Consider the following 13,605-nt stretch of genomic DNA (forward strand, 5'->3'; position numbering starts at 1 on the left):
CCTTTATTTAACTAGGCAAGTCAGTTAAGAACAAATTCTTATTTTCAATGATGGCCTAGAAACAATGGGTTAACTGCCCCTGAGGCAGAACAACAGTTTTGTATCATGTCAGCTCGGGGGTTTGAACTTGCAACCTTGTGGTTACTAGTCCAACGCTCTAACCACTAGGCCACCCTGCCGCCCCATATCTCATCCCATACATCATTCATCAGAATTCAAAGAGAAAAGAGCCCAGTGTGTATTATGATCAACTATCACCACCATGAGAAAATATTAGATCACCCTATAACAGATCTGAGTTTCTCACAGATATCAAACACTGGAAGGCCATGGTTCCTGGTTGTAAAGGTCATGAGTGTGGTGCCTGCTATGAAGGGATGTGTTGCATACAATGGCCAGAGAGTAGTCTTCTTGGTGAAATTGCTTCTTTAAGATAGGTCTGCTAAAAAAAAAGAGTAAGGTCAAAGTATTGTACATTTCTGGAGATCAACAACAAGTGCTCATTGCCAGAGCCCCTCCCCCCAACTATAACTCATGAGTTCTGAGATCACTGGATTCAGACGTACCTCCCAGTGTATACGACCCCTTGATAGAGTGCCAGTCTATTGCAATAGGGACTTTTTTTTTTGCATTGTCAAAATGGGGTCGGTAAAATTACTGTAATTGAGTCACAACCCACTGGGCACAGACGTTCAACGTCTAGTTTTGATTTACATTTGGTTGAGTTGTCAACTAACGGTGAATTCAACATGAAATCCCTCAAAAATATTCACCATGTCATTCGGTTTAGGTGAAAATTCTGGTGAAAAAGAGAAATTATGTGGAAACAACATTGATTCAACCAGTTTTTGCCCAGTAGGGGAATGGCACAGGTATTGTTTGATCATTTATTTTGCATGGGAATTCCTCTAAATTTATATTACTCAGCATTAACAGGGAGATTTGTTTTGGTTGGAAATGAACCTGCCAAAATAATAATTCAAATGCCACAGATGCCTGTAATGAGAACATGACCTTTCAAAGGTTTCCCTTTTATTTTCACATGACTGAGTGAAAATGTTGTGTAGCATGAGTAGGGCCAGTTGTTTTGGTTGGTTTTTGAGTGGGTTTTGTTTTACTGGTATTTCCAGCATTATCCACTAGGTCTGATGCAGGTAGAAAATCCTAGGAATTATTCTTTAACAAACTGTTTCCAATCAATGAATCAATATCTGGTTGTGTGAGAGTTGGGGTGATTGCCTAAGCCAGGGGAGACGTAGCTCTATGAATCTTAATCGCACAAAGCCTGTTATTTGACAGGGAATACTATATGTAGATCAGTGATTCTATAACTCACTTTGCTCAAGCTTACACTCTAAAATGGACTCAGAAGTTGCAGCTAAAAATGAGTCAATTAGGGGCAGTTTAAGGGAGATACCTAATCAGTTGCAAAACTGAATGGATTCAACCGAAATGTGTCTTTTGCATTTAAACCAACCCATCTGAGAGGTGCTGGGGGCTGCCTTAAATCGACATTATCAGCACCCAGGAACAGTTGTTGCAGGGTGTTAACTGCCTTGATCAAGGGCAGAATAGCAGATTTTTTGAACCAGCAACCTTCCTGGCCCAACGCTTTTAACCTGCCGCCCCAGAATCAATGAGTATGTTTACATGCACACTAATAATTCAATAAAATGATTATGGCAATAGTCATGTAAACACCTTAGTCTGCTCATCAGCATACGCTGATTAAAATACCTGGTTTCATGAGCAATCTTTCAGATTATTACAGTAGGACATGTAAACTACTTAATCGGAGTTAATTAATTCTAACTATTTTGTACCAGTCAAAACTTTGGACACACCTATTAATTCAAGGGTTTTTCTTTATTTTTACTATTTTCTACATTCTAGAATAATAGTGAAGACATCCAAACTATGAAATAACATATGGAATCATGTAGTAACCAAAAATGTGTTAAACAAATCAAATTTAATGACAGTTTTGTACACTCTTGGCATTCTCACAACCAGCTTCATGAGGTAGTCAACTGGAATACATTTCAATTGTAAATGAGAACTTGTTCTCAACTGGCCTACCTGGTTAAATAAAGGTGAAATAAATAAAATAAATAAAAAATTAACAGGTGTGCCTTGTTAAAAATATATATTTTAAATTTCTTTCCTTCTTAATGCATTTGAGCCAATCAGTTATGTTGTGATAAGGTATGGGTGGTATACAGAAGATATCCCTATTTGGTTAAAGACCAAGTCCATATTATGGCAAGAACAGCTCAAGTAAGCAAAGAGAAAAGAGAGTCCATCATTACTTTAAGACATTAAGGTCTGTCAAAAAGGAACATTTCAAGAACTTTGAAAGTTTTTTCAACTGCAGTCCCAAAAACCATCAAGCACTATGATGAAACTGGCTCTCATGAGGACCGCCACAGGGAAGGAAGACCTTTGCTGCAGAGGATAAGTTCATTAGAGTTACCAGCCTCAGAAATTGCACACCAAATAAATGCTTCACAGAGTTCAAGTAACAGAAATATCTAAACATCAACTGTTCAGAGGAGAATGCGTGAATCAGGCCTTCATGGTAAAATTGCTGCAAAGAAACCACTACAAAATGACACCAATAATAAGAAGAGACTTTCTTGGGCCAAGAAACACGAGCAATGGACATTAGACCGGTGGAAATCTGTCCTTTGGTCTGATGAGTCCAAATTTGAGAATGTTGGTTCCAACCGCTGTGTCTTTGTGAGTTGAACAGATAATCTCTGCATGTGTGGTGCCCACCGTGAAGCATGGAGGAGGAGGTGGGATGGTGTGGGGGTGTTTTACTGGTGACAGTGTCAGTGATTTATTTGGAATTCAAGGCACACTTAACCAGCATTCTGCAGTGATACGCCATCCCATCTGGTTTGCGCTTAGCGGGCTATCATTTGTTTTACAACAAGATAATGACCCAACACACCTCCAGACTGTGTGAGCTCTATTTGACCAATAAGGAGAGTGATGGAGTGCTGCATCAGATGACCTGGCCTCCACAATCACCCGACTTCAACCCAATCAAGATGGTTTGGGATGAGTTGGACCGCAGAGTGAAGGAAAATGCTCAGCATATGTGGAACCTTCTTCAAAACTGTTGGTAAAGCATTCCTCATTAAGCTGGCTGAGAGAATGCCAGTGTGCAAAGCTGTCATCCAGGCAAAGGGTGGCTAATTTGAATAAATATATTTTTATTTGTTTAACACTTTTTGGGTTACTACATGATTCCATATTTGCTATTTCATAGTTTTGATGTCTTCACTTTTATTCTACAATGTAGAACATTTAAAAAATCTAGAAAAACCCTTGAATGAGTAGGTGTCCAAACTTTTGACTGGTATATATATATATATATATATATATATATATATATATATATATATATATATATATATATATATATATATATATATATATATATATATATATATATATATATATATACACTGTACACTACATGAAAGGTACATCAAATAGACTTAAGTCAAATATCAATCCGTTCTCGATGTGCTGGGGCAAACCAAATGATAGACCACATGGTATCCAGAAGTCCTGAACCAAAGATAAGAGTGGCTAGCCACACCCTTCCTTTTATGAACTCCAAACAGGAAATTGCCTCAGAGTAGCCTAGCAAGTATATACTGCCATCTTGGGGTAGGGAGTGAGATTCTGTGTTTGTGACAGTTGACAGATTCACAGTTAGTTTCAAGGGCTAAGAAGCTATGGGCTTGGACACAAACAACTACTATCCATCACCTTGATTTCATCAAAGCCAGTGAATGCAATTCCCCTTGAGTCAGAACAGTCCCTTGGGGAATCAAATCAAATCAAATGTATTTATATAGCCCTTCGTACATCAGCTGATATCTCAAAGTGCTGTACAGAAACCCAGCCTAAAACCCCAAACAGCAAGCAATGCAGGTGTAGAAGCACGGTGGCTAAGAAAAACTCACTAGAAAGGCCAAAACCTAGGAAGAAACCTAGAGAGGAACCAGGCTATGTGGGTTGGCCAGTCCTCTTCTGGCTGTGCCGGGTGGAGATTATAACAGAACATGGCCAAGATGTTCAAATGTTCATAAATGACCAGCATGGTCCAATAATAATAATAATAATAATAAGGCAGAACAGTTGAAACTGGAGCAGCAGCACAGCCAGGTGGACTGGGGACAGCAAGGAGTCATCATGTCAGGTAGTCCTGGGGCATGGTCCTAGGGCTCAGGTCCTCCGAGAGAGAGAAAGAAAGAGAGAGAGAGAATTAGAGAGAGCACACTTAAATTCACACAGGACACCGAATAGGACAGGAGAAGTACTCCAGATATAACAAACTGACCCTAGCCCCCGACACAAACTACTGCAGCATAAATACTGGAGGCTGAGACAGGAGGGGTCAGGAGACACTGTGGCCCCATCCGAGGACACCCCCGGACAGGGCCAAACAGTAAGGATATAACCCCACCCACTTTGCCAAAGCACAGCCCCCACACCACTAGAGGGATATCTTCAACCACCAACTTACCATCCTGAGACAAGGCTGAGTATAGCCCACAAAGATCTCCGCCACGGCACAACCCAAGGGGGGGCACCAACCCAGTGATGTCATAGCTAAAAATCAATCGATCAAATTTATTTATAAAGCTTTTTAAATCTGCAGATGTCACACAGTGCTATACAGAAACCCAGCCTATAACCCCAAACAGCAAGCAATGCAGATGTAGATGCACTGTGGCTAGGAAAATCTCCCTAGAAAGGCTGGAACCTAGGAAGAAACCTAGAGAGGAACCAGGCTCTGAGGCGTGGCCAGTCCTCTTCTAGCTCTGCCGAAACGAGATTATAAGAGTACATGGCCATTTAAGGCCAGATTGGTTGTAGAGGGTGCAGCAGGTCAGTACCTCAGGAGTAAATGTCAGTTTACTTTTCATAACTGAGCATTCAGAGGTCGAGACAGCAGGTGCGGTAGAGAGTGAGAGAGTCGAAAACAGCATGTCTGGGACAAGGTAGCACGTCCGGTGAACAGGTCAGGGTTCCCTAGCCACAGGCAGAACAGTTGAAACTGGAGCAGCAGCACAACCAGGTGGACTGGGGGCAGCCAATAGTCATCAGGTCAGTTAGTCCTGAGGCATGATCCTAGGGTTCAGGTCCTCCGGGAGAGGAGGGAGAGAGAAAGAGAATTAGAGGGAGCACACTTAAATTCACACAGGACACCAGATAAGACAGGATAATTACACCAGAGATAACAGTGAGCCTTGCCCCCAGGCACATAGACTATTGCAGAATAGATTCTGGAGACGGGTCGGCGAACACTGTAGCCCTGTCCAATGATAACCCCGGACAGGGCCAACCAGGCAGGATATAACCCCAGACATTTTGTCAAAGCACAACCCCCACACCACTAGAGGGATATCAACAGACCACCAACTTACTACCCTGAGACAAGACTGAGCCCAAGAAGATCTCCTCCACCGCACAAGCCCAAGGTGAGGCAAAACCAGACAGGAAGATTATGTCTGTGACTCAATCCACTCAAGTGACACACCCCTCCTAGGGATGGCATGGAAAAGCACTAGTAAGCTAGTGACTCAGCCACCGTAATAGGGTCAGAGGCAGAGAATCCCAGTGGAGTTAGGGGAACTGGCCAGGCAGAAACAGCAAGTTTGTCGTTCCAGTACCTTGCTGTTCACCTTCGCATCCCTGGGCCAGACTAAAAGTTAGAAGTTCTAGGGACAATAAGGAGGCCTGCGTCTTGTGACTGTAGTGTACGTGCAGGTATGTACAGCAGGACCAAATCAGAGAGATAAGTAGGAGCAAGCCCATGAAATGTTTTGTAGGTTAGCAGTAAAACCTTGAAATCAGCCCTAGCCTCAACAGGAAGCCAGTGTAGAGAGGCTAACACTGGAGTAATATGATATTTTTTTGTTTGTTCTAGTCAAGATTCTAGCAGCCGTCTTTAGCACTAACTGAAGTTTATTTAGTGCTTTATCTGGGTAGCCGGAGAGTAGAGCATTGCAGTAGTCTAATCTAGAAGTGACAAAAGCATGGATTTGTTTTTCTGCGTCATTTTAGGACAAAAAGTTTCTGATTTTTGCAATGTTACGAAGATGGAAAAAAATCAGTCCTTGAAAAATTGTTGATATGTTCGTCAAAAGAGAGATCAGGGTCCAGAGTAACGCAAAGGCCTTTTACAGTTTTATTTGAGATGACTGTACAACCATCAAGATTAATTGTCAGATCCAACAGCAGATCTCTTTGTAACTTGGGACCTAGAACTAGCATCTCTGTTTTGTCCGTGTTTAAAAGTAAAACATTTGCCGCCATCCACTTCCTTATGTCTGAAACACAGGCTTCCAGTGTAGGCAATTTTGGGGCTTCACCATGTTTCATCAAAATGTACAGCTGTGTGTCGTCCGCATAGCAGTGGAAGTTGACATCGTGTTTCCGAATGACATCACCATGAGGTAGAATATATAGTGAAAACAATGTGGTCCTAAAACAGAACCTTGAGGAACGCCAAAACGTACAATTGACAAACCATCCACAGAGACGAACTTATATCTTTCCGACAGATAAGATCCAACCAGGCAAGAACTTATCCATGTAGACCAATTAGGGTTTCTGATCTCTCCAAAAGAATGTGGTGATCAATGGTGTCAAAAGCAGCACTAAAGTCTAGGAGCATGAGGACAGATGCAGAGCTATTAAAAAATAATTTACCACCTTCACGAGTGCAGTCTCAGTGCTGAAGCTATTGACTAGTTTCATGAATGTGTCAAGAGATACAGGATTAAAAAACTTGAGTGTCTCCATTGATCGTAGTTCCTGGCAGTGCTGTGCAGACTCAGGACAACTGAGCTTTGGAGAAATATGCAGATTCAAAGTGGAGTCCGTAATTTGCTTTCTAATGATCATGAGCTTTTCATCAAAGAGGTTCATGAATTTATCACTGCTGAAGTGAAATATTTCTCCTCTCGTTGAATGCTGCTGTTTAGTTAGCTTTGTGACAGTATCAACATTTTTTGAGGGGGATTGTTCTTATTCTCCTCAATTAGGTTGGAAAAATAGGATGATCGTGCAGCACTGAGGGCTCCTCAATATTGCACAGTACTTTCCAAGCTAGTCGGAATACTAGTTTGGTGGAGCCACATTTCCGATCCAATTTGTCCTGGGATATAAACATTGAGTTGTTATTTTACCTGAAATGCACAAGGTCCTCTATTCTGACAATTAATCCACACATAAAACGGTAAACCGAATCGTTTCTAGTCATCTCTCCTCCTTCCAGGATTTTTCATCTTTGAACTTATATGGTGATTGGCATCTACACTTTCATAGTATTACCACGACAACCGGCAAAACAGTTAGTCTTTCAATCACCCACGTGGGTATAACCAATGAGGAGATAGCACGTGGGTACCTGCTTCTATAAACCAATGAGGAGATGGGAGAGGCAGGACTTGCAGCCCGATCTGCGCCAGAAATAGGAATGACTTCTATTTTAGCCCTTTGCAATGCAGACACCCGTTAACCCACGAGAGCAGTGTGGGTACAATAATTGAATAACATAGATTCCTAAAGGTATTTTGCAACGCTCGTGCACACAACGCGAGTGGTGAAGTCAGGGTATGAGACGTTGGTAAATGTATTATAAGTTTAAAAAAAACGAAACGTTTGGCAGATAGCCAAGTAGCAACAAACAGCACAACAGCACGGAAACAAAGGCAGAGAGATTCACGACTTTGGCACCTGCAGCTTCACTATAAGCAACAGGAGGACATTAAAGGAATGAATTCCAGTGAATTGCCATGCAACCTCCCAAATCTCCTTCAGGTGCTGTCCTAACGTGGTTTCCCTGGGTACACTGACATCAACTCACTTTTTGCTCCCATACATCATTGTAGTCATTGGGGAAGGCTTTTTCACAGCATTGCAGCCATGATCGTCCTACTGTAGAGCAGTGGTTCCCAAGCTGTGAGAAAGTTGTAATAGTAGAATGCACAAGGTGCAATTTCTAAATTGGGTAGTGCATCATCAGTTTTCCTCTTGTCATATCAGTCATTGCATACCTTAGAGAGTTATGTATAACTTGTCAGAAATGTCCAGATCAACTAGCCCATGTCAGCTAATGTTTTTTAGCTAGGATTTTTAGCCCATAGATTTTGTTGGAATGTTTGAGTCACTCAAATATCACATGAATACACATTAGACATGTATACAACTGTGAGAAAATGAGCTGTAAAACGACTACCTTTTCACTGCACTTCATGACGAAATGTGTAGAATTGCAGGAAATAAGCTTTAAAACCTGCAAAATGTTCTCTCTGCCAACAACAGGGGCGTGAACAGTTTGTGTCATGAACATGTTCCCCAATGCTGGAAGGGATCCTGTGTGAAAAAGTTTGGGAACCCCTACTGTAGAGCACTCATTACCTTGACATGGAGAAGTTATCGTCATATTTTTCTAATCATTGCCACTTTGCAGCTCTATTGCTCCCTCTCTCACATGAGTGCCCTATTTGAGGGTCAGTCACACTGGAAGACTCTGCCACTGCTGGGCTCGAGTGAGTAACACCACTTCTGAAAGCATAGCTTCTAATGTTATTTAGCCTTGGCTAATGTGGGAGGCACTTAGTGTGTCCTTAAGCAGTCTCATGTATCTGAACTCTTTGTGTTCATGTTTCTCTCTCCTCTAAAAAAGTTTCTCTCCTCCACAGGGAAGGCAATTAACAAGAAAGGGATAGAGGAGCAGCACACATACTGGCAGTAACCTAAAATCCTAATTTGCCCATCAAACAGCCCTTGTCTTCATCCTGGACTATTTGCATATAATAACGCGAAGGTACTGTATGTCAATGTCAAGTAGAAGTCTTCCTTCTTATGATGCATCAGTACCTTCTATCTTTGTGTCTTCTGCTGGGATGCTGGGGCTCACGCACCAGTAGCAGATCAAGTTCATAGACAGAGAAATTGATAGTGGTGTAGAGGGAGACTCATTCCATGGCTTTGAAGGAGGGATTGATAGGTAACCTTCAGCAAGATAGGAGTTACGTGGACTCCCTAAGCCAACTAAATTAACCAAGTATACTGACCGACCAGACTCCTGTTTGCTGTAGTCTAAACTGGTGTCTTAGCATATTCAACAAAGAGTTAGCATAGAGGAAAGGGGTTACTGGTAGTCGTTTTGGAAACACTTTATAATAAGATGGTCTTAAACCGTTATAAAATACACCGTATGGAGAAGGGGGGGGGGGGGGGGGGGGGGGTTTGGGGTGGGGAGTTGAGGGGAAGTTTTGTTGGGGGGACTGTGGGGGGGGATCTTGGATGGTTTGAGGGTCAGCTCTCGAGGGGAACTGTAGGTGGATCTTGGATGGTTGGTGGCCTGGCGGTTGGGAGCTTGGGCCGGTGGCCGAGAGGTAGCCGATTCGGGTCCCTGATTCGACTGGGTGGGGGGGGGGGGGGATCTGTCCTTGTGCCCTTGGGAAGGGCGCTTGACCCTGGTTGCTCCTGTGGATCGCTCTAGATTGGAGTGTCTGCTAGATGACTGAATGTAACGCAGATGTTGAGCTGCTTCACTGCAGGTAGATTGTACAATACATTTAAAAAAATAAGAATAAAAAAGGTAATTAATTTTAAATATTTTACGAACCACACCATGTATCATTTCCCCGCTCCCCATGTCATGTTTGATGACTCGACCATGTCACATTTAACATTTTCAAACAGCATCCATACCAGTGGGTTTATCACCTCAAATCTCAGAGGAACAGATTTCTAACAACACTCCAAACAGCACAACAAACTAGTTATGAGACATGCATTATTTATAGTCTCTCTCCTCAGTAGGATGCATTAAATATTTGTTAACTTATAAAAGCATCAAGCAACACTCTTGCCTCACATTGTAAAACTCAATCTGCCACATTGTCTATTCTCTTTTCCCTCATATTTTATGGCAAATCAGGGGTGATTTGAATATTGGAAGAGAAGGAATAAATAAGGATCCATTAAGACTGAATCCAGGGGAGCTTTAAGACACACAGACACTCCACATGCATAGCACAACACTCAAACAAATAGGGAAACATTAAATATTCACAAATCAACATAAAAAACATTCCACATCTCCTAATGATATGCATGTGCTGAGCCTCAATTACTTTTGCCCACTTTTCTAGTTAGATTGAAGACTATGCACACAGCTCAGCTTCTTCGCAACAGGACTTTTCTAGTTAGATTGAAGACTATGCACACAGCTCAGCTTCTTCGCAACAGGACTTTTCTAGTTAGATTGAAGACTATGCACACAGCTCAGCTTCTTCGCAACAGGACTTTTCTAGTTAGATTGAAGACTATGCACACAGCTCAGCTTCTTCGCAACAGGACTTTTCTAGTTAGATTGAAGACTATGCACACAGCTCAGCTTCTTCGCAACAGGACTTTTCTAGTTAGATTGAAGACTGTGCACACAGCTCAGCTTCTTTGCAACAGGACTTTTCTAGTTAGAGTGAAGACTATGCACACAGCTCAGCTTCTTCGCAACAGTACTTTTCTAGTTAGATTGAAGACTATGCACACAGCTCAGCTTCTTCGCAACAGGACTTTTCTAGTTAGATTGAAGACTATGCACACAGCTCAGCTTCTTCGCAACAGGACTTTTCTAGTTAGATTGAAGACTATGCACACAGCTCAGCTTCTTCGCAACAGGACTTTTCTAGTTAGATTGAAGACTATGCACACAGCTTACCTTCTTCGCAACAGGACATTGAGATTGTAGTTTCCATTTAATAAATTCCTTTGCAACTTTCTATTGGATTTTATTCCACTCTGATTAGTTTGCTCAATAATAAACGGCAATTCAAATGATGGAAGATGTGGTGATTGCTGATGCTAAGTTAAATATTCAGTAATTGAAATAATTGTGTTTATTTCTTTGTTTTACATAGCAAAACTTCTCTTTACAAATCAAATGCTTTGTTTTTGTTGCCCCTGAAGGAAAATCAATTAATATCACACAACATTTTCTCACAGTGCATTGTCAAACAATTTATCTTTGAGGCAAAAAATAAGTTTGCTTTTCCCAAAGTATATTGTATAAAGAGAGGACACAAATCACTTGATTCATTTTCGAATATGAAGAAAACAGTTGTTGAAATAAATTATACAATGAATCACTTGAATCACTTAACATTCGATGCAAACACTCAAAATTAGTGTGAATTCTATTTAAAGAGATTGGGTAATTACGTTATGAATAGAGTCTGGTTCTGGTTAGAGTGATTCATTTGTTTAGAAGGAATGTATCAACAACGTTCTTACGAAATATTTATTCACTACAAGCTAGTTAGAATACAATGTGAATTTTTTTTTTTTAATCCAAGTGTGCACATTTTAATATAGGAAAGGTAATTGATCTTTGTCCTGGAACATGGCTTGCAAAAGCACTTCCATAATCAAATCTAAATCAAAAGGTGCATCAGTTTGAGTAAGAGCGAACAAGCAAATTCAACCATCTTCTACAAAACCAGGTGAATGTTCAGCAGGATGTAATGTTTTGGAACGTTCAGATATGAATATTCTATGTGGAACAAACATGTCTCTCTGACATTGCAATAATGTCGATCACGTGTTTAGTTTTCAGCACTATCAAACTCTGTGTTACTAAACAGCAGGCCAGGCATAGGAAATGTTTAGTAATCAACATGATATCCACCGAAGAAATCGCTCTCTCTCCGGCAGCATATAGTTTCACCCTGGGCTTCAATCAAAGCCATTGCTTATCTGAATTCTCATCACACGCTTAGTTGGTTCCCAAAGCATCAAATCAATGACAATTACTGCTCTATGAATTCATTCAACACTTAGACTGGGTACATAGGTGTTGCAGTTAGCTTTAGCAATGTTGCCAGTAAGTCTGCATGTGTTTAGAGGAAAATGTAATTGTTTTGACCTCACATGGGACTATTGTATACTGTAGGGCTATCCCCTTCCTTATATGCTTTCAGCATCAATGAGTGATAATCATACATTATCATGAGGAGCATCCATTGGGGTCAGATATCATCAAATAAACCACATTGTAAACCAAAAATGTCAACTTTGACTAAGTTTAATCATACAGTACATTCTTTAAATTGACGTTGTGGTTTGAACACGGACAAAGCCGTTGCAAGGTGTAAAAAGATTAAGTAAAAAAGCAAACATTTACAACCTTCAAAAACGTCTGTTGTTTTGTGTGGACGGACCAGTGTATTGTGAAATCATTTTACTCTCCAGCGCTTTTCCTCACAGCACAATCAACATATTTAATGCTGCTCTGATTAAGAAATCTGGATAAGCCCATTAATAACAGTCAAAGGAACACTTAAGGAGTAATCTAGCCCAAAGTTTATTGAATTTGAGAGGGTATCAATTTCCATTTCACTGTTAATTGAAAATATAGTCCAGAGGCAATAACAATCAATACACCATTCTCACCTTCCCCATGACTTTCATGTAGCTATGTTCGTTTCTCATGTCTCCAATATGAGGGTGGAAATTGAGAGGCTAGATTTGTAAAGAAGAAATTAGCTTCAGAACTTGAGTCGATCTACACAGTAGGGTATATTTATTCATGTTTACATGTGGAGATTGCTTTTCATAAGCTACAAAATATACTACAATTTAATTTGTACATGCGTGAGCAGCATGTTCTCTCTTGAATTACACTTTTAAACCTCACAGAGTCACAGTATAGAACCTGACTTGAGGCTGAATCACTCGGATCCGATTTGCCTCAGCTAGGATGATGTGAGCCTAGCTACTTATTATTCATTCGCCCAATGATATGCTTTGTTTATACGTCATCCTCGGCCCTCATTTGAATGTGTACCGTGCATTACCTGTAAGTTGCCGTCACATCTTCGGATTTAGCAACAGGTCAGCTAGCTATCTAGTTGCCGGTCGTAGGCTTTAAAAGCAATTTACAGTTGTTTATCTTCCCCAAAAAAGGAAGACTTAATAAGGGAGAAGTGGGTAACGTTAATTTGCCAAGCTCAGGATGCACCCAAGTTCATCCCAAAAAGTACCGTTTGCAGAGCACATTTTGCATATGAGTGCCTTGAGAACCTGCTGCAAAAAGGTGGGGTAGGCCAAGCTTCTGATAATGAAGCCGGATGCAGTTCCAACACTTGAGTTGCCACTGACAGTCCCAGAAGCAAGCGTGGATCACCCTGTAAGTAGTTAACATTTTGAAATTAGAGATTATTAGCTTGCTAGCTAATGTATTTGTCAATGAGCTAATGTTATATCTCTGAGAAGAACCTCCATAAACGTGCTTTCATTGAGCTAGTTAGATAGTTAGCTAGCTAGCTAGCTAGCTGTTGGTAAAATATATGAAGAGAACAGGTTTTACAATCGGATTTCTATGCATCTCTTTCGGTGCATAAAATATTGAAATCAGATTGTAAAGCGTATTCTCTTTTGCGTTAGCTAACATTAGCTGTATAATGATAGAGGTGTGGTATTTTTATGATTTAGAAGGGAAATCAGGTATAATGTTAGGCTATATGGTGGATGCTGCATAATGCAAGTAAGTAATCATTATAT

Source organism: Oncorhynchus mykiss, chromosome 6 (genome assembly GCF_013265735.2).
Source record: "Oncorhynchus mykiss isolate Arlee chromosome 6, USDA_OmykA_1.1, whole genome shotgun sequence".
NCBI classification, from domain to species: domain Eukaryota; kingdom Metazoa; phylum Chordata; class Actinopteri; order Salmoniformes; family Salmonidae; genus Oncorhynchus; species Oncorhynchus mykiss.